This window comes from Canis aureus, chromosome 27 (genome assembly GCF_053574225.1).
Source record: "Canis aureus isolate CA01 chromosome 27, VMU_Caureus_v.1.0, whole genome shotgun sequence".
NCBI classification, from domain to species: Eukaryota; Metazoa; Chordata; class Mammalia; order Carnivora; family Canidae; genus Canis; species Canis aureus.
The window spans coordinates 12,721,829-12,747,519 of NC_135637.1; the positions used below are offsets into that span (position 1 = coordinate 12,721,829).

At 38.8% G+C, this 25,691-nt stretch overlaps 1 protein-coding gene across 8 annotated transcripts in view; it reads right to left on the bottom strand.

The window, feature by feature from the left end:
* Nucleotides 1-25,691, bottom strand: part of ATXN2 (ataxin 2) — a 116,312-nt gene that overhangs the window by 80,765 nt on the left and 9,856 nt on the right. The window lies entirely within an intron of this gene.

Genomic DNA, 25,691 nt, shown 5'->3' on the forward strand with positions numbered 1-25,691 from the left:
AAATAAGTTACTTCATTCAAAGCACTTTCACTTCTAATAAGTACCTTTGTTAGGATCTATATCACAAGTACCTTTCCCTGCCAATCCCCTACAACTCTGAAACAATGAATTACATCAAAGTCAGCTGTCAAGTTATTTTCAGTTGGTGGACTCATGTGAATTTATAGAACATAATACAACCTAAGGCTTATTCCACTGGAAAAAATTAGGCCCCTTATGAAACAATAAAAACATTAATAAAGTAAAATAGTATGTTCTTCATAAGAAATTACTCTGAGTACTGGAATCTCATTTTAATAAAATAATCAAAATACTCAAATTAAGCCACAAATTCAAAGAGAAGTACAATTCAGGTCTAAAAAGTTTCATATTATGAATGATGCCAATTCCCAGTAAAATAGCACTGATCTTAAAACTCCAAGGATAGGGCTGGTCTGCTCTCCAATTCAGTCACCCTCTCTCATCTAGAAAGTAATGTCTTAGACCAAAGGATCTCTGAAATTCCATCCATTTCTAACATTCTGATTCTGTAATCCTTTGCCTCACACACAGCACAGAGAAATTCCTGAAGTCCAAGGAATAGGAATAATAATACCATTTATAGCACTACAAACCAGATAACTATGGTAAGCACTATGTCAAATCTCTCAACCCTAACCTTAAAAGAAATTGAACCTTAGTTAAGTATCTTGACTAAAAATCATAAGCAGAAGAAATGGTATTTTAACCAGGTGATCTAAAGTCTAGGCTTTTCATCTCTTTTTTTTTTTTTTTAGGCTTTTCATTTCTATGTTATATACTGCATCTCTGAAATTGCATCACAAGGAATAAACTTCACAATTAAACCTAGCCAAATTTTTATTTTTTTTCAAATATCATTTGAATTTATTGGGTTTTTCTAATTATTTGTAGTCTGTAACCAAAGGCTGCCAAACAGCTAAAAATCCTGTTTAGGATTATCTTAAATTAAGTGGTTGCTGAGTTGCCACAGTTAAGACTTAAACAAACGCCACCAATTAAGTACCTTTAAATTCATATGGCATTCCCAAAAAGCTATTTAAAATAATTTAAAGACTCCTCTACAGAAGTAACATTATTTTTTTGCTGATTATACAATTACATCTTGGACTAATCAAGAACAACTGTTTTGACAATACAGGTTACTTAGGAGAACAAATCATTACAGATAAAATAATAAAAGACTCACAGCACTATAAAGTGGTACAGAACATAGAGACTAGAGATTTCCCCTGACCAAACCATGAAGCTGATAACCAAGGGGTATGTTGGTATATCATAGCAGCATTTTCTGAAACCTTTGCTACAAGTCCAAATTCATTTTTTTTCTTTTGGGATCCACTTAGATTATGCTTTACTTTTTTTTCTTTAGCATTTTGGAACAAAGCATCTTAATATTTCTTATAGTAACAAAAATTGAATTTCAAAAAAGCCAAGATTAGGAGCACCTGGGTGGCTCAGTGAGTTAAGTGTTCAGCTAAAGTCATGATCCGGGGATCCTAGGATCAGGCCCCCATTGGGCTCCCTGCTCAGCAGGGAGCTGCTTCTTCCTCTCCCACTCCCTCTGCTTGTGCTCCCTCTCTGTCAAATAAATAAATAAAATTTTTTTAAAAAGTGACAATCATATTCTAGTCCTAAATATATTTATGATTAGATGGATCAGATTTAACAAAACCACCACATCCAGGATTCTATGCTTTCGATTGTTATTGAATATGAAGTTAATAAGGTGTGATTCAAAATACCAAATTAGGGCAGCCTGGGTGGCTCAGCGGTTTAGCGCCACCTTCAGTCCAGGGCAAGATCCTGGAGTTCCGCAATGGAGCCCCACCTCAAGCTCCCTGCATGGAGCCTGCTTCTCCCTCTGCCTTTGTCTCTGCCTGTGTGTGTGTGTGTGTGTGTGTGTGTCGTGAATAAATAAATAAAAATCTTTTTTAAAAAATGCCAAATTAATATAATGAAATTTTAGGGGCACCAGGGTGACTCAGTGGTTGAGTATCTGCCTTCAGCTCAGGTGGTGATCCCAGGAACCTGGGATCAAGTCCCTCATCAGGCTCCCCACAGGGAGCCTGCCCTTCCCTCTGCTTATGTCTCTGTCTGTCTCTCTCTCTCATGAATAAATAAATAATCTTAAATATTTTATATATATATATATAAAGAAAATTTTAAAGTAATAGTTTACATTGCTTCAAAATAATGCAGGAAGGAGGAAATAGCTCAGGTTATAAATGAAAACAAGACTGGCATGAGTTGCTAACCACTGAAACTAGGTGACAGGTGTTCAGGGGTTCAATATATCATTCTGGTTGCTTTATACAATTTCCTTAAATTAAAAAAAATACCTTCTGATATGATACATTCAAAGCCCAGATTTAATGAAGATCTACTAGTTTACAGGAAACATGGTGTGGGAGAATAGGTTAACTGATCCCATGGGTTACAAATCAATTAAACCCAGAATATGGGGCAGCCCAGGTGGCCCAGTGGTTTAGCATTGCCTTCAGCCTGGGGTGTGATCCTGGAGACCTGGGATCGAGTCCCACGTCGGGCTCCCTGCATGGAGCCTGCTTCTCCCTCTGCCTGTGTGTCTCTGCCTCTCTTTCTCTGTGTCTCTCATGAATAAATAAATAAATTTTTTTTTTTAATGTGGTAAATTTGGCCTAACAAATGAAAGCGTCTTCAACAAATAAATGGCAGAAGAAAAAAGAAAAAAACAGCATAGAGGGAGGGAAAATTATTATAAATTTAAAGACACATATAAATCAAAAGCAAAATGTGGCTTCTCAATCTCAAACTTATTACAAAGCTACAGTCATTGAAACAGTGTGATAGTGGCATAAGGAGAGACATAAAATCCAATGGCATAGAGAGCCCAGAAATAAACCCTCACATATATGCTGAACCCTTACAACTTATAACGTATACAAAAACTCAAAAAATAAAAATAAAAAAATAATTAAAAAAAACTAACTCAAAATGGATCAAAGATGCAAATTTAAGAGCTAAAACTATGGAACTCTAAGAAGAAAACATGGGAGACAAGTCTTCATGACTTTGAATATGGTAATAATTTCTTAACTGTGATACCAAAGTGCAGACGTTAAAAAAAAAGAGCAGTAAAAAGGACTTCATCAAAATTAAAAACTTTTGGGATCCCTGGGTGGCGCCGGCGCCTGCCTTTGGCCCAGGGCGCGATCCTGGAGACCCAGGATCAAATCCCGCGTCGGGCTCCCGGTGCATGGAGCCTGCTTCTCCCTCTGCCTGTGTCTCTGCCTCTCTCTCTCTCTCTCTCTCTCTCTCTCTGTGTGTGTGTGTGCGACTATCATAAATAAATAAAAATTAAAAAAAAATTAAAAACTTTTGTTCAATGGATTAGAAGAGAATTATCAGAGTGAAAAGACAACACTTTTCAGAATGAGAGAGGATATGTGCATTTCATATATCTGGCAAGGGGTTAATTGCAGAATACATAAGCAACTATAATTCAAGAACAACAACAAAAAAAAATACAACCCAATTCAAAAATGGGCAAAAGAGGGGATCCCTGGGTGGCTCAGCGGTTTGGCGCCTGCCTTTGGCTCAGGCCGCGATCCTGGGGACCGGGGATCGAGTCCCACGTTGGGCTCCCTGCGTGGAGCCTGCTTCTCCCTCTGCCTCTCTCTCTGTCTTTCATGAATAAATAAATAAAATCTTTCAAAAAAAAATAATGGGCAAAAGACTAGAATAGACATTCTTCCCAGGACATCACAGTTAGCCAATAAGCACATGAAAAGATGATCAACATCACTAGTCATCAGGAAAAATGCAAATCAAAACCACAATGAGCTAACACTTCATTCCCACTACTATAGTTGTTATCAAAAAGACACAAAATCACAAGTATTGGCAGGAAACTGGAAAATTCTTCTCCAATTGGAAAAATTGGAACCCGGGCAGCCTGGGTGGCTTAGCGGTTTAGGGTCACCTTCGGCCCAGGGCATGATCCTAGGATCAAGTCCCATGGTCAGGCTCCCTGCATGGAGCCTGCTTCTCTCTCTGCCTGTCTCTCTGTGTCTCTCGTGAATAAATAAATAAAATCTTTAAAAAAAAGAAAAAAAGGAGGAAAAATTGGAATCCTTGTGCACTACCAGTGGAAATGTAAAATGGCACAGCTACTGTGCAAGATAGTATGGCAGTTCCTCAAAAAATTAAATAGAATTACCATATGATCTAGCAATTACCACATCAGAAAATATACCCCAAATAACTGAAAGCAGGGATCTGGGGATGCCTGGGTAGCTCAGTTAAGCATCTGTCTTCAACTCAGGTCATGATCCAAGGGTCCTGATATTGAGCCCCATATCGGGCTCCCTGCTGAGCAGGGAGTTTGCTTCCCTCTCCTTTTCTCCCCCTCACCACCACCTGCACATGAATGCTCTCTAAGAGATAAATCTTAAAAAAAAGCAGGGATGTGAACAGATATTTGTACATCAATATCCACAGCAGCATTATTTACAATTAGCCAAAAGGTGGGAAAACCCCAATGCCCACTGACAAATGAATGGATAAACACAAGGTGGTATCTTCATACAACAGAATATTTTCAACCTTAAAAACAAATGACATTCTGGCACATATTACAACATACAAGAACCTTGAACACATGTTAAGTGAAAGAAGCCATACACAAAATGACAACTATTGTACGATTCTACTTGTAGGAGGTATATAGGGTAGCCAAATTCATAGATACAGAAAGTAGATTAGTGGATGCCAGGAACTGTAGATGATTGAGATGGGGAGCAACTGCTTAATGGGTAAATAAGGGATTTCTTCTGGAGTAAAAATGTTTTGGAACTTAATAGAAGTGGTTGATAGCACAATAAAGTCAATCTACTTCATGCCCCTAACTACACATTTAAAAATGGTTAAAACAGTTAACTTTTATGTGATGTACATTTTACCACATTAAAAAAAAACAAAAGATAAGCTCAGATTCTCTTTCCAAAGAACTTCATTTGCAGCCAAAGGATGCTCTCAAAAACAGTGGAAGTTGTGGCCAAAGACAGACATAAAAGACACTAGAATCATAACAAATACAGGCTTACATGGATTAAAAAAAAAAAAAAAAAGATCCAACTATACACAGTCTACAAAAGAGGTATTTTAGATTCAAAAATAAAAATAGACTGGAAACAAAACAAAAATAAAAATAGACTGAAAAGGATGGAAAAGATATATTGTGCAAAGAGCACATAAAAGAAAGCTGCAGCAGCTGTACTAGTATCAGACAAAATAGACTTTAAAATCAAAAGTGTTACTAGAGATAAAGAGAGACATTTTATGATAAAAGGGTCAATCCGTCAGAAAGAAGAAAGAGGCTTTCACCTGTACTCTCTGTGCCCTTCAACATAGCTCCTGGGTTATTGAAGATGAACTCCTAACAGAAATTATCTGCGCCACCTTAATACAGAGCCCTGCCCCTTTTCATGCTCCCCATCCTTGTCACACTATCAAGGTGACAGTTGAATTCCAACTAATGAAGGTAGAAGATGGTATTAAAAGGCTATAATCTGGTAGCCACCTTAGTAACAACTGTTTCACACAAATATCACTAATGGATGCTAAATCTAGTAAAGCAGAAACAAGATACTTGTATAGTCAGAAAGTAATTCCCCACAAGATATTGATTAAGGAGGGAGCGAAAAATAATTTTCTAGTAAAGATATCTAGCAGATCTGGGGTACGTGGCTGGCTCAGTCAGTAGAGCATGCAACTCTTGATCATCGGGTCGTGAGTTCAAGTGCCACTTTGAGAATAGAGATTACTGGGCGGCCCTGGTGGCGCAGTGGTTTAGCGCCACCTGCAGCCCAGGGCATGATCCTGGAGACCCTGGAGTCCCACATCAGGCTCTCTGTATGATGCCTGTTTCTCCCTCTGCCTGTGTCTCTGCCTCTCTCTGTCTCTATGAATAAATAAATAAAATCTTAAAAAAAAAAAGAATAGAGATCACTTAAAATTTTTTTAAAACTTAAAAAAAGAAAGATCTAGCAGATCTTTATCCTGTAATCAAAATTAACAGCACCAGTAATGGGATAAATACACATCACACATCTCCCCAAGACTATATAACAAGAACATGCAAATCACCTCTATGGTATTCTTGCTAAAAATGCATAATCTGAAACTAAATCATGAAGAAACATCTGAAAAACCTCAGGTTAAGAGACATTCTACAAAGTAACCTGTGATCTTCAAAGGGGTCAAGTCATAAAAGACAAAGAAAGACTAAAAAACTAGTTCAGATTAATTAAAGGAGACCAAAAAAACATGACAACTGTATGTAACACATAATCCCACATTGGTTCCTGGACCATAAAAACATTTTGTTTTGCTGCAGAGAACATCAGAAGAATAAATGGTTAAAATATGAATAACATCTATAAATAACAGTCTGACATAATATTAATTTCCTTATGTTGACAACTCTACTGTGGGTTTTTGTTTTCTTTTGTTTTTTCTACTGTGGGGTTTTAAGAGAATATCCTTGTTATTAGGAAATATACTCTCAAGTATTTAGGGCTAAGGAGCACCATGTCTCTCATGTGTTTAATAAAATAATTTTAATTTTATAATAAATTAAATATGCATATCTTAATTTAACAAGAGAAAAAAATGAAAAAGTAAATGTTACTTGACGAATATAGGTAAAGGGAATAAGAAAGCTATTTGTACTATCATTGCAACTTTTCTATATACCTAAAATTATTTATGTACAGTTTTAAAATTAAGAACTGTGATTAACTTCTATCTACTGTATTGCCCAAAATGTCCTTAATTTCTTTTTTTTTATGTCTTTAATTTCTTTTTTCTTTTTCTTTTTTTTTTTTTATGTCTTTAATTTCTTTAAAAAAAAAAAAGAAATTCAATCCCATACAGCCTTGAAACTCAAATGCCATTTTTTAAGACAACTTCCTTGGATTACACCATCCCAATTAAATAACATAGTGCTCTTTTTCAACTCTCCAGATTGGAATCTGCCATAATCAGATTTGTATTATAGTTACTGATGAACCTCTCATATGCCCACTACTCAGGGCCATTACCTGACCAAATGGTGCTTTTGTGCAGATCGAAAATGATGCCTCCTCCAGGGAGTCAAAGCCCCACACTAGAGAAAACAATGTGGTCAGCAGCCAGTGCCATTATGAAAATTACAAGAGGCACTGGAAATAGAGGTAGCCTCAAAGGCACATCGTGTGGCCAAAGAAACTCCTGGATTTCAACATCCATTCATGTTCTTGGCCAAAAGCTCCTGGATGAAATAAAAACTAAACCAAGATGGGCAGACAGTATTTTATACATCTTTGTACCATCTACCAAAATCAGCACAGAGGAACCATAGCTCACAAATGACATATACCTAATAAATATCTAATGAATTAAGGAGCCCAAAGAAGAAAGAAAAAGATGGAGAAAGATTTCAAAGTAATCATTATATACATCAACGGTCAGCAAAATATAGCCTGCAACCTGTTTTTTTGAGATTCTGAGCTAAGTATGGTTTTTAGATAGGGAGGGAGAGAGGAAGAAAGGAAGGCGGGAAGGGAAGGAGGGAGGAAGTGTAAGGAGGGAGAAAGAAAAGCCAAGAAGAATACATAATAGAGACATTACATGGCCTAGGTCATATCAAGAAAAATCTGTTGCCCTCTGCACAGAAAAGCCAAGGAGGGAGGAAGGGAAGGAAGAAAGAAGGGGAGGAGGGAGTAAGAAAAGCCAAGAAGAATATCCAACAGAGACGTTATATGGCCTGTAATGCCTAAAATACTTTCTATCTGGGTCATTTCAAGAAAAATCTGCTGCCCTCTGCACTGAAAAAAAATTGGCTGCAATGTCAACAACTGCAATTTAAAAAATAAAGTCTACTGCTGTTCTACATGAACTATTACTTCTAAAACAAATTTCTTGACGCTTAATACTTTTTTCATAGACGTATAAATAGACTTGACATATCAACTTGTGAATTTCATGAGAATCTTGATTAGAATTATAAAAAAATAAAATCATGAGACACTTGAACTAGAGGTTCTAGCTTGGGCAATATCAAGGCAAGGAAAAAAAAATAAAAGGCACCATGACTGGACAGAAAAAAAGAAATAATTGTCTTTAATAATAAAGACAACATGATCATTTATGCAGAAAATCTTAAGAGAATCTTAAAAAGGTACTAGAAATAAGAGCTTAGCAAGCTAACTCCAAATGGATCAATACCTAATCACAAAAGGGTTAAATAGGGCAGCCCTGGTGGCGTGGCAGCTTAGCACCACCTGCAAACAGGGGTGTGATCCTGAGACCTAGGGTCGAGTCCCATGTCAGGCTCCCTGCATGGAGCCTGCTTCTCCCTCTGCCTGTGACTCTGCCTCTCTCTATATAAATAAATAAATAAATAAATAAATAAATAAATAAATAAATAAATAAAATCTTTTTTTTTTTTTTAAAGGGTTAAATAGAACTTTTAAAAGAAAATATGGGGACACCTGGGTGGCTCAGTGGTTGAGCGTCTGCCTTTGGCCCAGGGCATGATCCTGGAGTCCTGGGATCGAGTCCCACATCAGGCTCCCTGCATGGAGCCTGCTTCTCCTCTCTCTGCCTGTGTCTCTGCCTCTCTCTCTGTGTCTCTCATGAATAAATAAATAAAATCTTAAAAAAAAAAAAAAGAAACTATGGGAGAAGATATTTATGATCATTGGTTAGAGAAGATTTCAGATAGAACAAAAAATACAAACCATAAAAACAAAAAATTGGCAAATTAGACTTCATCAAAGTTTTAAGTATTCTGTCCTTTGCAAGACTGTTAAGATAGTCAACCCACAGACAAGGAAATATTTGCAAAACGCATGTCTGATAATAGACATACCCATAAAATACAAAAAACTCCTACAACTTACTAATAAGAAGATAAATGCCAGGGGCACCTGGGTGGCTCAGTTGGTTATGTGTCCGTCATGCCCACATTAGGCTCCTTGATTAGCAGGGAGCCTGCCTCGCCTTCTCCCTCTACCTGCTGCTCCCCCTGGTTGTGTTCTCTCACTGTCTCTAATAGATAAATAAAATTAAATTTTGAAAAAGATAAATAGCCCAATAAATGGGCAGAAGATTTATACAATCATTTAACCAAATAAGACTTAGTCAGGGGCAGCCCCAGTGGCGCAGCGGTTTAGTGCCGCCTGCAGCCCAGGGCGTGATCCTGGAGACCCTGTATCAAGTCCCACGTCAGGCTCTCTGCATGGAGCCTGCTTCTCCCTCTGCCTGTGTCTCTGCCTCTCTCTCTATGAATAAATAAATAAAATCTTTTTAAAAAAATGCAAAAAAAAAAAAAGACTTAGTTGTAAAATTAAAGACTGATAATACCTCTCTCTGCCTATGTCTCTGCCTCTCTCTCTCTCTCTCTCTCTCTCTCATAAATAAATAAAAATCTTAAAAAAGGGGAGGGGACACCTGGGTGACTCAGCGGTTGGGCGCCTGCCTTTGGCCCAGGGCATGATCCTGGAGTCCCAGGATTGAGTCCCACATCAGGCTCCCTGCATGGAGCCTGCCTCTCTCTCTGCCTACGTCTCTGCCTCTCTGTGTGTGTATCCCATGAATAAATAAATAAAATCTTAAAAAAAAAAAAAAGATAAAAGAGCCATGAAATAGCATTCATGGTCCAGAAATAAATTCTTATATTTATGGTCAAATGATTTTTAAGAGCCAAGACAAATCATTGGGGAAATAAGAGTCTTTTCAACAAAGAGTGCTGGGACAACTGGATATCCATATGCAAAAGAATGTAGTTGGACCTCTACCTTATACCATATATAAAAATTTGAAATGGATCAAATACTTAAATGTAAAGGCTAAAACTATAAAAACTCTTAGGAGAAAAAAATAGAGGTCAATTTTCCAAGACCTTGGATTTGGCAATGGATATAGATAGGACACTAAAAGCACAAACAATATATTAAAAAATAGATAAATGGAACTTGATCAAAATCAGAAATCTAGGGGACCCCTGGGTGGCTCAGCAGTTTAGCGCCTGCCCTTGGCCCATGGCGCGATCCTGGAGTCCCAGGATTGAGTCCCACGTCGGGCTCCCCGCATGGAGCCTGTTTCTCCCTCCTCCTATGTCTCTGCCTCTCTCTCTCTATGTCTATCATGAATAAATAAATCTTTAAATAAAATAAAAATGGGAACATCCCATCTTTAAAAAAAAAAATCAGAAATCTGGGGCACCTGGCTAGCTCAGTAAGAAGAGCATGCAACTCTTCATTTCAGGGTCCTGAGTTCAAGCCCCACATTGGGCCTAGAGCTCACTTATGGAGAAAAAAAATTAGGGGTGCCTAAGTGGCTCAGTCGGTTGGGCATTTGTCTTTGGCTCAGATCATGATCCCAAGGTCCTGGGATTGAGCCCCACGTCGGGATCCCTACTTGGCGGAGAGCCTGTTTCTCCCTCTACTGCTTCCCCTGCTTATGCTGTCAAATAAATAAAATCTTAAAAAAAAAAAAAAATCAAAATTTTTTGTTGTAAAGGACATCAATAAACCAATAGTAATAAAAAACCAAAACCAAAAACACGGAAAAAACCCCACAAATATAAAGGGACTATGGATTAATTACAGAGGAGAGTTCAGATACTCTAACCCAGGAAACCAAAAGCACTAGGACTCCAGAGTGAAGTGTTTAAAAACAGAGAACGTACCCAAACTTAAAGGTCTACTCTACTGCTTTTCAGACAGCTCAGTTTCAAATCCTAGGCCATCCATTTACAGTGACCCTAGAATGGTTATTTAACCACTCTTGTCCCCAATTTTCTTTTTTTTTTAAAGATTTATTTTATTTATTTATTTATTTATTTGAGAGAGAGAGAGAGAGAGACAGAGACACAGGAGGAAGGAGAAGCAGGCTCCATGTCCATGTCCCGACGTGGGACTCGATCCCGAGACTCCGAGATCGCACCATGGGCCAAAGGCAGGCACTAAACTGCTGAGCCACCCAGGGATCCCCGTCCCTAATTTTCTTAACTGTAAAATGGAAATAAAGAAAAGTCATAGGGCTGGGGTGTTTAGGTGGCTGAGCTGGTTGAGCATCTAACTCTTGGTATCAGCTCAGGGCAGGACCTCAGAGTCCAGGAGACAACCCCACATCAGGCTCCATGATCAGTGGGGAGCCTGCTTCTCCTCCTCCCTCTGCCTCTCCCCTTGCTTGTGCTTGCTCGGTCAAATAAATAAAATCTTTAAAAAAAAAAAAAAAAGAGGGATGCCTGGGTGGCTCAGCAGTTGAGCGTCTGCCTTCAGCTCAGGTGCGATCCCATTCCAGGGATCAAGTCCTGCACTGAACTCCCTATGAGGAGCCTGCTTCTCCCTCTGCCTACGTCTCTCTGTGTCTCATGAATAAATAAAATCTTAAAAAAAAATTTTTTTTAAGTCACAGGGTTGTTGAGGATCAAATAATACTCAAAATGTACATATACATACATACACACATACACTCATTTGGTCAAAATACAAAGTGGGGCTTATTTTATGTCAAGCTTCATTAAAGGTATAAAAGTCTGGCACAGATGGAGTGCTCAAAAACTAGTTTGTTTTTTTAACTTTGTATTTAACAAATTATTTATTGAATCAGCATGATAAATATAGCCTTGCCTTCAGGCAGCTTACATTTCAGAGGTTATGTCTAGGAAAGAAAATTTAGAATGTGTATTTTCATATGTGTATCTTATCTCTCATTAGCCACATGAATAAGTAAAAACATATATAAACAACCCAAGAATACTTTTATTTAAGTAGGCTTCATGCCCACATTCAAATGGGGTTGAACACATGAACCCAAGATCAAGAGTTGCACACTCCACTGACTGAGCCAGCCAGATACCCCCCCCAAAAGAATACTCCTGATAAACGAAAAACATTTAAAAATCTACTAAGAATAAAATTCCTTCTCTTATCACTTCAAAATTCTAGGAGGAAAAATATGCAATTTCTACTGGTACTGCCAACCACAATATAATTATAGAACTTTTTATTTCTTCATTTCTCAACATTCTGCTCATTCATTACCATCTTTCAACATTGTATCTATACATGTCATTTGCTAGTTTCTACAACTATTTCAACAGGCCCAAGTAACACTTATACAATCAACATATTTCACTGACCCAGATTTCTAGAACCAGAAATTGTTGTCTGGATGTAATGAGTACTCTTTGGCACAGTAAGAAAAAATACTACATACCTCTAACCCCTTTGCAGTAAAGTTGTAATAATGCTCTTCTCCTCAGGTAATCACATGACCACCTGCTTATTATTTAGATCTCAACTTAAATGTCCCCCTCTTCAGAACGGCCTGCCCTGACCACATTATCAAAAGTAGTTCCCCAACCATTATTATAACACCCTGTTTTAGTACTTATTAGCAACTAGTATTTAGTGTATCATAGAACTTAGTACCTGAAATTCTATTACGTGTTCATGTTATTTACTTTCTCTACTTCCCACTCCCAGATTATAAACTCCCTAAGGGCAAACACTGCTGTCTCCTTCACTACTGTGTTCCCACAGCTTAGCAGAGCCTGGTGCACAGTAAATATTCGAAATTGTTGAATAAATTAAGTGTACAGTACAGTTCATGTGAATTATGACAAGTATCAACTAATTTCTTTTTATAGTACAGAAAAACTCCAGTTGTCAAGAGAAAGGACAACTAAAAACCAGAAATCGAATCCCAGCTCTTATAGTTAACTCACTTAGGTGAGTCATTTTGTTCTTCCCATTTCAGTTTTTTTATTAGAAAGGGAAATTCTATAACTAGTACTTATTGAATAACTATTTCCTCACTGCAAAGATGAGTAAAGGTAGGGTTTTCTTTTCTTTTTAGCAAACTAAGGTGGACTGGCAACTCTAAATTCACACAAAACAACTGTTAGATTCAACCAATCATACAATCTTCTAGAATCAATGTTTCAAAACAACTACCATCTCCATAAGAATTAATGTAATTTCTCTGCAACCTGCTGAGATTCAAATTCTGACTCTATCACTTCCAGCTCTGTGACCTTAACTTCAAGACTTCAGCTCTTTGAGTCTCAATCTCAACATCTATAAAAATGGTGATAAAAATAATACTTTCTCAAAGAGAAAAACAAATAATATTCATATAAATAGCCTGGCTCAAGAACAATGCCTTGCACATTAAATAAATGCTTAATAATTATTAGCTTAATACAATTATTTTCCTATTACAGCACAAACTCAAGCTGTAAAAAAAAAAAAAAAATCTCTTCAAATAAAAGTTTTACTTAGTGGAAGGGATAGGTAAGGGGCTTGGCCATAATATGAAGCCATGCACAATTAGATACAACCTAGACACACCAAAAGCCCCAGAGAACTCAGATAAAAAGTAATTTTTAAGGACACCAGGGTGGCTCAGCGGTTGGGCGCCTGCCTTCGGCTCAGGTCATGATCCTGGGATCCAGCATCAAGTCCCACACTAGGCTCCCTGCGAGGAGCCTGCTTCTCATTCTGCCTGTGTCTCTGGTCTGTCTCTCAGTCTGTTTCTCTCATGAATAAATAAATCTTTAAAAAATATATAAGGAATTTTCGGACTCAAGTCCAGTGCTATCCGGATGATAGAACTTTCTATAATGATTTAAAAAAAAAAAAAGTTCTGTGGGCACCTGGATGGCTCAATCTGTTGGGCATCTATCTGCCTTCAGCTCAGATCATGAAGGGTCCTGGAACTGAGCCGTGCGTCGGGCTCCCTGCTCAGCGAAGAGTCTGCTTCTCCTCCCTCTGCTCCCCACTCATACTTGCTCTCTCTCAAATAAATAAAACCTTTAAAAAAAGTTTTCTGTATCTATGCTACCCAATATGGTAGCCACTAGGCACATGTGATGGCCTGAAATATGGCTAGTGAGACTGGGGACTGAATTTTTATTTTAATTAGCTTAATTGTAAATTTAAATAGCCATATACAAATAGTAGCACCATATAGGATAGTACAGTTCTAGTCCTCTCCTTGAGCTTCTTCGGCAACCTTCCAAAGCTTTCTCCATTCTAATGCACCAAAAGTGCTTCCATATAGTAAACTCAAGCCTCTGTCTCAATGTTTTTAACCACTAGTCATTAATCTTTCCTGGGGCCTCAAAACAATTTTTATCCCCTTCAGAAGAAGAGGGGAGTACAGGTGAAAAAAAGATGAACCATTTACTGATAATTGCTAAAGCTGAGTGACAGCTACACAGGACTCATTAAACTGTTCTATTTTTACATACGTTGAAATTTTCTGTTAAAAAAATTCTCATTAGTATTTCTCAAACTCACTTCATTCCTTCTCTAACTATAAGAACTTCCAAATCTGTCTCCCTGCTTTCAGTGTCTCTCCCTCCATTTCTCTCCCTCCATTTCTTCCACCACACTGTGAACCACATCTTTCTACACATACCATGTTGACAGCATCTTCTGCTTTCGCACAAACTTCCTTGCCTGGAACTTTCTCTTCTCTTCCATGGCCTCATTGAAAACTGATCATCATTCCTCAATATTCACCTCAACCCTCCTGCTTTTTTTCAAGTTTTTTTTTTCTTCACCACCCACCCAAAGCAGTCATTCACTCCCTCCTCAGGGCTACCAGTTTATACTATCTGCATACTTGTCTTCCCTACTACACTGAGTAACCTGGAAGCAGAGATGTTTCATTCATCTTTTTTTATTTTGATTACAGTAAGTTAACATAGTTAGTTTCAGGTGTACAATATAGTGATTCAACAGTCGTTCATCTTTTTTAACTGTCCCAATCTCACATCAAACTTTGACTGAATTAATGAACAGTATGCATATAAGCTCAACAAAATGCTAAACTGCATACATTGATCCTACCAACAAGCACTTTTCAGCCTTAACTTGCTCGTGTAGTTTCTACCAATTTACAAAAATGCTAATAGCACCTGTAAATTACTGAGCACTTAACTACATGCCAGGCATTGATTTAAGCACTTTACATGCCCAATTCATTTAATACTCATCATCCCCTTTTCACAGAGGAAGAAACTCAACCACAAATGAAATAGCCTGCCCTGTCACAAAGGAACTAAGGTGCCAAGTTGTATGACTTTGGACAAGTCATTTAAAGTGCCTGCTCCTGTACAACGTAAAGAGGATGAGTCATGATGATCTGAAACGCAAGCTCCCAATTTAAAAATTCAGATTTGTGGGAAGGGAACAGGATGCCAAATAGAAGGAACACTGATCTGTAAAAAGAAAAAGTAATTTTAGGCATTTTCTATAAAATAGTTTGAGGGAAAATGTCAATCTTTATTCTTGTATTTCATAGCAAGTTACTATAGAAAAACATGGAATATATTCTCAATTAAGAAAACTAACAAGGCAGCACAGGTGGCTCAGCGGTTTAGCGCCGCTTCAGCCCAGGGCCTGATCCTGGAGACCCGGGATCCAGTCCCACATTGGGCTCCCTTCATGGAGCCTGCATCTCCCTCTGCCTGTGTCTCTGCCTCTCTCTCTCTCTGTGTGTGTGTGTGTCTCTCATGAATAAATAAATAAAATCTTTAAAAAAGAAAAAGAAAACTAACATATGGGACAAGCTAAGGTCTACAGGAGTTATTAAAAAGAAAAATAAGTGAGAATTTGTTTCAATGGAAGACTTAAGCTAGATCTTAGAGGATCTAAGAATGAGGATGTGGAAAAAGCAGAAAAATGATGGAAGAGCAGACAGGGAATGAAGACTGAGCTTGGTACCTGCAGAGGTGATAAAGGAGGCCATATCGATTTAAATGGGTTGTGTTTTGAGGAGTGAATGGAAAACAGGACCAAAAAGATAAAATGGGGTTTATAATGGGTCAGCAAATGCCCTGTTTTTTAATGGCCCAGAGGTAAGATACAATTTTTTATTTTTAAAGGGCTTAATATATATATATGCAAAAAGACTGTATGTGGCATGCAAATATATGCAAAAAGACTGTATGTGGCATGCAAAGCCTAAATCATCTGGTTCTTTATTAAAAAAAAGTTTGCTAACCCTAACCCCTAGGTTAGATCGTGGAAAGCCCTGAAGGTGAAGAGGACTTTGGGGTTAGGAACACAGTGATTTCTGAACAAAAGTAGAGTTTATGTCTAATAGCAAAAGGTAGGCTGGGTTAAACTGATGGGCAAAATTAATGTGTTGCAGTAATTAAGAATAAAATGTATGAGTGCCTAAAATAATTGTTTGGCCCATACATGTAACTGCAGCACTAATTTCCCTCAAGTCACAAAGGGCAGCAATCATTTCCTCAACTATTTATCATTTCTCTCTGGAAGACTAACATGTGCTACTTAAGTCTTCTTCAGTGTGTCCTAGCCCCAGGGCTATGCAGCCTCTAAGGACTAAGACGGAGAGTAGAGGGGTACCTGGGTGGTTCAATGGTTGAGTGTCTGCCTTCCGCTCTGTGATCCCAGGGTCCTGGGATCGAGTCCCACATTGGGCTCCCTGCATGGAGCCTGCTTCTCCCTCTGTCTGTGTCTCTGACTGTGTGTGTGTGTCTCATGAATAAAGAAAAGAAAAGAAAAGAAAAGAAAAGAAAAGAAAAGAAAAGAAAAGAAAAGAAAAGAAAAGAAAAGAAAAGAAAAGAAAAGAAAAGAAAAGAAAAGAAAGAGAAAGAAAGAAAGAAAGAAAGAAAGAAAGAAAGAAAGAAAGAAAGAAAGAAAGAAAGAAGGAAGGAAGGAAATAAAAATAAAAAATAAATAAAAAAAAAAAGAAAGAAAAGAGAAGAAGAGAAGAGAAGAGAAGAGAAGAGAAGAGAAGAGAAGAGAAGAGAAGAGAAGAGAAGAAAAGAGAAGAGACGAAACGAAACATCATAAGTGGGGATGCCTGGTGGTTCAGCAGTTGAGCCTCTGACTTTGGCTCAGGGCGTGGTCCCTTGGAATGGAATCCCGCATCAGGCTCCATGGAGCCTCCTTCTCCTCCCTCTTCCTGTGTGTCTGCCTCTCTCTGTGTGTCTCTCATGAATAAATAAATAAAATCTTTAAAAAAAAAAAAAAAAGAAAGAAATATCATAAGTGGTATTTGGGTTCTTAGTTCAAGCCACAAACACTTTCTCAACCCATGATATATAATACTTAGTTCCAATTAATTATAGGTTACAACTGATTAAAATAGGCAGGCAGAAAACCAACATTTATAACACTGTTTCCAAGTTTTAAAATAAAAACCATAAACTTTTGAATCCAGACTCATTTATAAACAGAACTGCTGGGACTAAGGCATGGATAACTGAAGCTACTTTATGGCTAACAATAATGACTGAATTGTTTCAATTGATTTTTATCAGTTTTGTCATAGAGCTATACTGGAAGAAGTGGAACAGTTATTAAAAGCGAAAGCTTTGAAGTCTCACAGGGTTAGAATCTCAGCTTCATCACTTCCTAGCTCTCTGACCTTGGACAAGTTCCTTAATTTCCCTGAACCACTTCCTCATCTGTAAAATGGATATGGCACTACCACTTGACAGGCTGGCCTGTTGTAAGAATTAAAGGATATGTAAGTAATGCACTTGGAACAGTTCCTGAAACCTGACAGGCACACGATAAATGGTAACTAGCTGTAATTATATACATAGAAAAGTTACCCATAAATTGTTTTCACATCACAGATACCTAAGCTTTTTACAGGAAAATGGCTACTATCACTTGACTCAGAAATCCTAGTTTTTTCCTAACATGTTTTATATAGGAAAAAAAGGTTTATAAATAGGAGTTTTTATTTATTCCCTAACCTTTTAGACTGGGTTAAAAATATGCAGACTTCCTACAGCATTTACAGACTATGAATAACTAAATTCTGTCATAAATGCAAATTCCTCATTTTCTTCTCTCTTTTTCATCCTAGGGAGCCTCTGAAATACATTCTTTCCCCCCATGAAGCTTGTGGCTCAAATTCCTGGTCAATTAAAATAAACTAATTATAACATTCCTTAAATCCATCCCTAGTTTTCTTCTGTTCTCATTTGCATACCTTTTCAGAGATCCTAAATAAAACGGTAAGTCAGCCCATTTCTGCCACTTTCTAGCTGAGTAAATTCAAACAGGTACTTAGCTTCTCTGGACCTTAGCTTCCTCAAAGGTAAAAATAGGACAGGTCAACATTATCTAATAAGACTGTGTGATAATCGGGGCAGCCCGGGTGGCTCAGGGGTTTAGCGCCGCCTTCAGCCCAGGGAGTGATCCTGGGGACCCCCGATCAAGTCCCATGTCAGGCTCCCTGCATGGAGCCTGCTTCTCCCTCTGCCTCTCTCCCTCCCTCTCTCTCTTTCTCTCATGAATAAATAAAATCTTAAAAAAAAAAGATTGATAAATAAGAAAAAAATGTATGTATACATACATATATTTATATTACATGTATATGCCCTTGCAGAAAAGCAACCTCAAGGTGAGTTCCACTCAGTAACTCTTCCCTCTTCCTGTCAATTATAACTCTACTCAGCTTTCATAAACTTAAACCACAAGGATTCTCAAACCTACTGATTTCTGTGACTAGCCAGTGACTGCCCCTGAAGCATTAGGAGTAAGCCATTAGCAATGTAATAGACTACTCAGAGCCCCTGGCTGGCTCAGTCAGTAGAGCCTGGACTCAGGGTTATGAGTTCAAGCCCCACGTTGGGCACACAGCTTACCTAATTTTTAAAAATACTAAGGGTGCCTAGGTGGTTCAGTTGGTTAAACGTTGCCTTCGGCTCGGTCAGGGGTCCTGGGATAGACCTACCATGTCAGGGTCCCTGCTCAGCAGGGAGCCGGCTTCTCTCTCCCTCTCCCCCCACTCATGATCTCAAATAAATAAATGAAATATTAAAAAAAAAATTAAAGGGGCATCTGGGTGGCTCAGGGGTTGAGCATCTATCTGCCTTCGGCTCAGGTCGTGATCCTGGGGTCCTGGGATTGAGTCCTGCACCAGGCTCCCACAGGGAGCCTACTTCCTCCTCTGCCTATGTCTCTGCCTCTCCGTGTCTCTCAAGAATAAATAAGGGACATTTGGGTGGCTCGGCGGTTGAGCTGGGTGGCTTGGTGGTTGAGCTCACCTCAGGGCATGATCCCAGTCCAGGGGTTGAGTCCCACATTAGGCTCCCTGCAAGGAGCCTGCTTGTCCCTCTGCCTAGGTCTCTGCCTCTCTCTCTTGAGTCTCATGAATAAACAAATACAAATATTTTAAAAAACAGAATAAAATCTTTTTTTTTTAAATAATTAAAAATTAAAAATACTAGACCACTAAAAAAAATAAATAATAATAAAAAAAAACCAAAACACTACACTACTCCTAAAAGATCCTATCTTCTGATGAAAGCAACATGTTTTCTTCCCCTTATCTAAAAGATTTCTTTCTGGGAAGCCTGGGTGGCTTAGCGGTTGAGCATCTGCCTTCAGCCCAGGGAGTGATCCTGGGGGGCCTGGGGATGGAGTCCCATGTCGGGCTCCCTGCATGGAGCCTGCTTCTCTCTCTGCCTATGTTTCTGCTTATGTCTCTGCCTCTCTCTGTGTGTATCTCTCATAAATCTTTAAAAAAATTTAAAAATAAAAGATTTCTTTCCAATATCTTATAAGAAAGAATCTAGGATTAGCAACTCAAAAATATCACAAGGAGGTGGTTTGAACTTGCTGCTTTGTCTCCCCAACGAGGAGGTGGGCTCCTGGAAGGGAGAGACCTCACCTGGCTTGATTACTATAGTATCCCCAGGGCCTGGCAAACAGGAGATATTCAAAAGAATAGTTTAACTAGGGCACCTGGGTGTCTCAGTCAGTTGGACATCTGCCTTCAGTTCAGGTCATGATCTTGGGGTCCTGGGATCAAGTCCCGCATCAGGTTCCCTGATCAGCCGGGAGCCTCCTTCTCCCCCTACTTATTCTCTATCTCTATCAAATAAATAAAATCTTTAGAAAAAAATTTAACTATGGTATGCCTATAAAACAAACACCATGTTCCTTTTTGAGATGACAGTTTTTCCTTGACAGAGTAAACTCATCGGCCTAACAATGAAACCTAGGCTCATATAGTCAATAAAGAATTTATCACTGGGACACCTGAGTGGCTTAGCAGCTGGGAATCTGCCTTTGGCTCAGGGCATGATCCCAGAGTCCCAGGATCAAGTCCCGCATCCAGCTTCCTGCATGGAGCCTGCTTCTCCCTCTGCCTAGGTCTCTGCCTCTCTCTCTCTCTCTCTCTCTCTCTGTCTCATGAATAAATAAATCTTAAAAAAAAATTTTTTTACCACTTATCAAGTATGCTAAGTTGTACAAGGCATTTGTCCCTGTCCTTAAGATGCTCTAAACCTAGAAGGCAATGAAAATACAGAAGCTCTTCTAGTTCCAAACAAGTCAGAGCCCAAATAGTTTCTTTTCACCAAAGATGATACATAAATGGCAAACAAGCATGTGAAAAGAAGTTCAGTATCACCAGGCCTTAAGGAAATGTAAATTCAAACAATGAAATACTACTAGAATGGCTGAAATTAAAGATTAACATACCAATTGTTGCCAAGGAATTAGAGCAATTAATAAATCTCATACACAGCTGAGGGGGAAATACAAAATAGGACAGGACTTTAACAGCTTGGCAATTACTTTTAAAACTGAATGAACACTTGTCATACAACTTAACAATCCTGTATCTATGTACTTAACCAAGAGAAATGAAATCATCATGACCACACAAAATCTGTACACAAATATTCATAGCAGCTTTATTCATAATAGCCAGTAACTGCAAACAACTAACTGTCCAACAACTTCAAGTCCGTCAACTTGATGAACTATGGAGAAGAAACTACTATAACATGCAGTAACACAAATGAATCTCAACGTATAATGCTATATGAGAAAAGCCAATCACAAAAGGCAGCATATGATTCCATTTATAGGACATTCTAAAAAAGACGAAAACTATGATGACAGGAAAAAGATCAGTAATTGCCAGGATTAGAGGAAGAGGATTGGTAAGAGGCAAAAGGAAACTTTATGTCTGTGAAAATTCAAGAGCTATACACTAGGGCTGCCTGGGTGGCTCAGTTGGTTAAGCATCTGACTCTGGTTCAGGTCATGGTCCCAGGGTCCTGAGATTGAGCGCACCCCCCCCCCACCCCGTGCCTCCCAATCAGGCTTCCCACTCAGCAGGGAGTCTGCTGTCCTGGCCCTCTTCTTCCTCCCCCTGCTCATGCTCTCTCTCTCTCAATTAAATACATCACCAAAAAAAAAATCAGTTTTTTTTAAAAAAAGAGCTATACAATAAAAAGGGTGAACTTGGGGATCCCTGGGTGGTGCAGTGGTTTAGCACCTGCCTTTGGCCCAGGGTGCGGTCCTGGAGACCCGGGATCGAATCCCACGTCGGGCTCCCGGTGCATGGAGCCTGCTTCTCCCTCTGCCTATATCTCTGCCTCTCTCTCTCTCTGTGTGTGTGACTATCAATAAAAATAAATAAATAATTTTTTTTAAAAAAAAGGGTGAACTTTACGTAAATCATATTTTAATATATCTAAGATACAATCTACCACTATAAGGAATAACTAGCAATCTGAGCTAAATCACAGTACACTGAGCAATACATTTTTTAAAAGTCTCTTGTGAATTATCCACATGTTTAGACAGGAAGAGGTTCTGAGCATACAGATCCAGTATATGAACATTTTACTGGGTATCCTTTCCAAAAGACAACCTTCTCTGAAAAACCTTCTCCAGTGTTATGGGAGCCACCTGAGACCCTGTACTCCATGACAGTGAACCTGGGCACTATGTTTGAGTCCTGACACAAGTTTCAGCAGCAGCTGAACCTTTAATTACCTTAGCCTTCTTCCAAATTACCACCGTTAGCTTTGAACTTCCAAGTTTTTCCATTTCATTCATTAATTCTCTTATCTTTGGCTGATTATTACTGACTAAACATGGTACTTTTCGTTCTCTGTCTTTCAGAATAATTCATTTTGATCACAGCCATCTTTTTCCTACTACTCTAATGTTTACTCTCTCATTTCTTTAAGTGTAATTAAGTAATCCCTACACCCAATGTGGGGCTTGAACTCACAACCCCAACATCAAGAGTCACATGCTCTGCTGACAGAGCCAGCCAGGTGTCCCAATCCCTCATTTCTACCACAAATAAATGTTTTCTTCTGGCTTGCACTGTCAATACTACTGCTGCACTTGAGAATGACAGCTTAAGAAAAATAATAAACTAAGTTTAAACAGAGAATTTACAAACAACAGGGATGGTTGAATATGAAATGATCATAAACAACAAAGCCATCTATTGGTAGAGTTAACCCACTTTCATTCTGGCGAGTAGCTTTGCTCCTAAGTTCATTCTAAGGAGAAAGTTTTTAAGAGGAGGAGTGGCTGCACTTATAATACAAGGCAGTATGCATTCAATACCACAGGAATGATACCTGTCAAAAGCGACAGCAGCACAGACAAGAAACCACATTTTCCCAAAATAAATAAGGTGAGATACTGCAAGAGAAGATCTGGGCTAAGCCATTAAGGAGGATGAGAGGACTACACTGGCATAATTTGATTTATGCTAGAGAATAAATACAGTGTACACAGTCTGCAGAGGGACTTTGCTCTCAGGCCAAATAGTCTGGATTTGATTCTACTAGTAAGGAGAGCCACTAAAAGTTTCTCAGTAGAAAGGGGACATAATGAAAAATGTTTGGGGGCAGCCCCAATGGCCTAGCGGTTTAGCACCACCTTCAGCCCGGGGCATGATCCTGGAGTCCTGGGATCAAGTCCCACGTCAGGCTCCCTGCATGGGGCCTGTTTCTCCCTCTGCCTGTGTCTCTGCCTCTCTCTGTGTGTGTCTGTCATAAGTAAATAAATAAAATCTAAAAAGAAGAAGAGAAAAGAGAAAAGAGAAAAGAGAAAAGAGAAAAGAGAAAAGAGAAAAGAGAAAAGAGAAAAGAGAAAAGAGAAGAGAAGAGAAGAGAAGAGAAGAGAAGAGAAGAGAAGAGAAGAGAAGAGAAGAGAAGAAAGTGAAAAATGTTTGGGGGAGATTCCAATGGCTATGGAGTATGAAGAAGTATCTGGACATGGAAACTGGGATGCTTGCTAAGCTACCATCAGCAGATAACCTCTGGTGCCCATTGTATAAAGACTCACCCCGGGCAGCCCGGGTGGCTCAGCGGTTTAGCGCCACCTTCAGCCCAGGGCTGGATCCTGGAGACCCAGGATCGAGTCCCACATCGGGCTCCCTGCATGGAGCCTGCTTCTCCCTCTGCCTGTGTCTCTGCCTCTCTCTCTCTCTCTCTCTCTCATGAATAAATAAATAAAATCTTAAAAAAAAAAAAAAAAGACTCACCCCAACTCCTTCTCTAACCACATTTCTTCCCTAAGGCCGAATGAAATCTCAGAATCCTCTACATAACACTCCAATCAATCAGAATTGGCATATACGGTGAAAACTACTTGCCACATAGGATTAGTATTAGAACTGGACAGTCACAGAAGAAACACTGGCAGAAACACTATGAGAAACTTCATTTAAAAGAACTAAAGAGAGGCACCTATGTGACTCAGTTAAGCATCCAACTCTTGGTTTCAGCTTAGATCATGATCTTGGGGTTCTTGGATCAAGCCCCACATCGGGCCAGGCAGCCAGGCTCTGAGCAGAGTCTGCTTGGGTTCTCGCTCTCCCTCTCCCCCTCTCATATGCATGCTCTCTCAAATAAATCTTTAAAGTTGGGTGGGGTGGGGGGTGGCTGGGTACCACAGTCGGTTGAGCACCCTCTTGGTTTTGGCTCAGGTCCAGATCTCAGGGTCATGCAATCAAGCCCCACATCCAGCTCCACACAGTCTGCTTGAAACTTTTTCTCCTCTGCACTTCCCCCTCCTTCCACGCTTGCTGTAAATAATAAATCTTTTATAAAAAAAAAAAAAAAAAAAGAGAGAGAGAGAGAAGGACTAAAGGGACCTTTTCTTTTGAAACATATGTGACAAAAAAACAAAAAAGCAAAAGTAGAGTAGAGCCTTTGCTAAGTGGGAACACTTCAGAAATGAATTTTTTTTTTTTTTTGGATAGGTGAATCTTTTCCTAGATTACTTGAATAAACAACAAATTTTAAAAACAAATCTTAAGAAATGTTACATTTGTATCACTGTATTGTACACCTGAAACTAATATTACATTGTATGTTAACTAACTGGACTTTAAAGAAAAATTTTAAAATGTTATACTAAGAAGAAAAAGGAACAAGATTTTGAAGATAGCTACACAGCTATAGAGAATTCTGACAAATAAGCTCTGTGGCTTTGGTTTCTCCACCTTTAAAGAAAAATGAAAACTAAAATTCCACCAGAGCCACTGCCCAACTCCATATCTTAGGATTCTAAAATACTGAGTGCTTACTATGTGCCAAGAATGTAATGTAATAAAAATTCAGCACCTCACTTTTTAAGGAAGATATTATTTTCTTTTAAAAAAACATTTAATTATTTGAAAGAGCACAAGAGAGCACATGCACAGGCACAAGCGAACTTGTGTTGGGAGAGGGGCAGAAGGAGAAAGAATTACAAGCAGACACCCTGCTCAGCACAGAGCCCACATGGGGGCCCAATCCCAGAACCCCAAAATCATGACCTGAGCTGAAACTAAGAGTCGAACATTCAACCGACTGAGCCACCCTTGTATCCCTTCTCCCTTTATTAGATAAAGAAACTGAGCATAAGAATGAGTGACCTGCCAAAATCATTCAAACAGCTCATCACTTTCTAAGTGCCAATCACTGTTTCAACAGACCGGGACATAGCAGTGAACAAAATCAAGTTTCTGCTCTCAGAGCTTAAATTTTAGTTACCAAGGGATGCACCCTGATTCTAGCCTAGACTAGGGTTACCAGATTTTTAAAAAAGGATGTCCCATTACATTTGAATTTCAGATAAATGATTAATTTTGTCCCATGCAATTTGGGACATATTTATACTTCAGAACTAGTTGATCAGAAATTCAAGTTCTGCTGGGCATCCCATATACATTTTTTTTAACTAAATCTGGAAACCCTACCTGAGACATAACTGCAAAACCCTTCCCCAATCCTTTTACTGCATTTCAGTGCCTAGTCTAAATCAGTGACATTTACTACAACAACAAAACATTAGTTTATATGGCAACACAGTATATAGATGTTAACTCAAAAACAGTTCTTGGGACACCTGGGTAGCTCAGCAGTTGAGCAGATGTCTGCCTTAGGCTCAGGGCGTAATCCCAGGGTTAGGCTCTAGTCCCACATCGGGATCCTTATAGGGAGCCTGCCTCTGTCTGTCTCTCATGAATAAATAAATAAAATCTTAAAAAAAAAAAAAAAAAGTGAGACACCTGGGTGGCTCAGCAGTTGAGTGTCTACCTTTGGCTCAGGGCGTGAGCCTGGGGTCTAGGGATTGGTCCCGCATCGGGCTCCCTGCATGGAGCCTGCTTCTCCCTCTGCCTGTGTCTCTGCCTCTCTCTGTGTGTCTCTCATGATTAAATAAATAAAATCTTTAAAAAATAAATAATTTTTAAAAAGTTCTTTACAACAATTTTTACCTCTAACAATGCAATACATTCTAGTATTTATTGTTTTTCACTTTTCTAAAAATGCTCATCATGGTCCACCAAAGTAATTTTTACAACTTATTAAGCAGTCATGACCT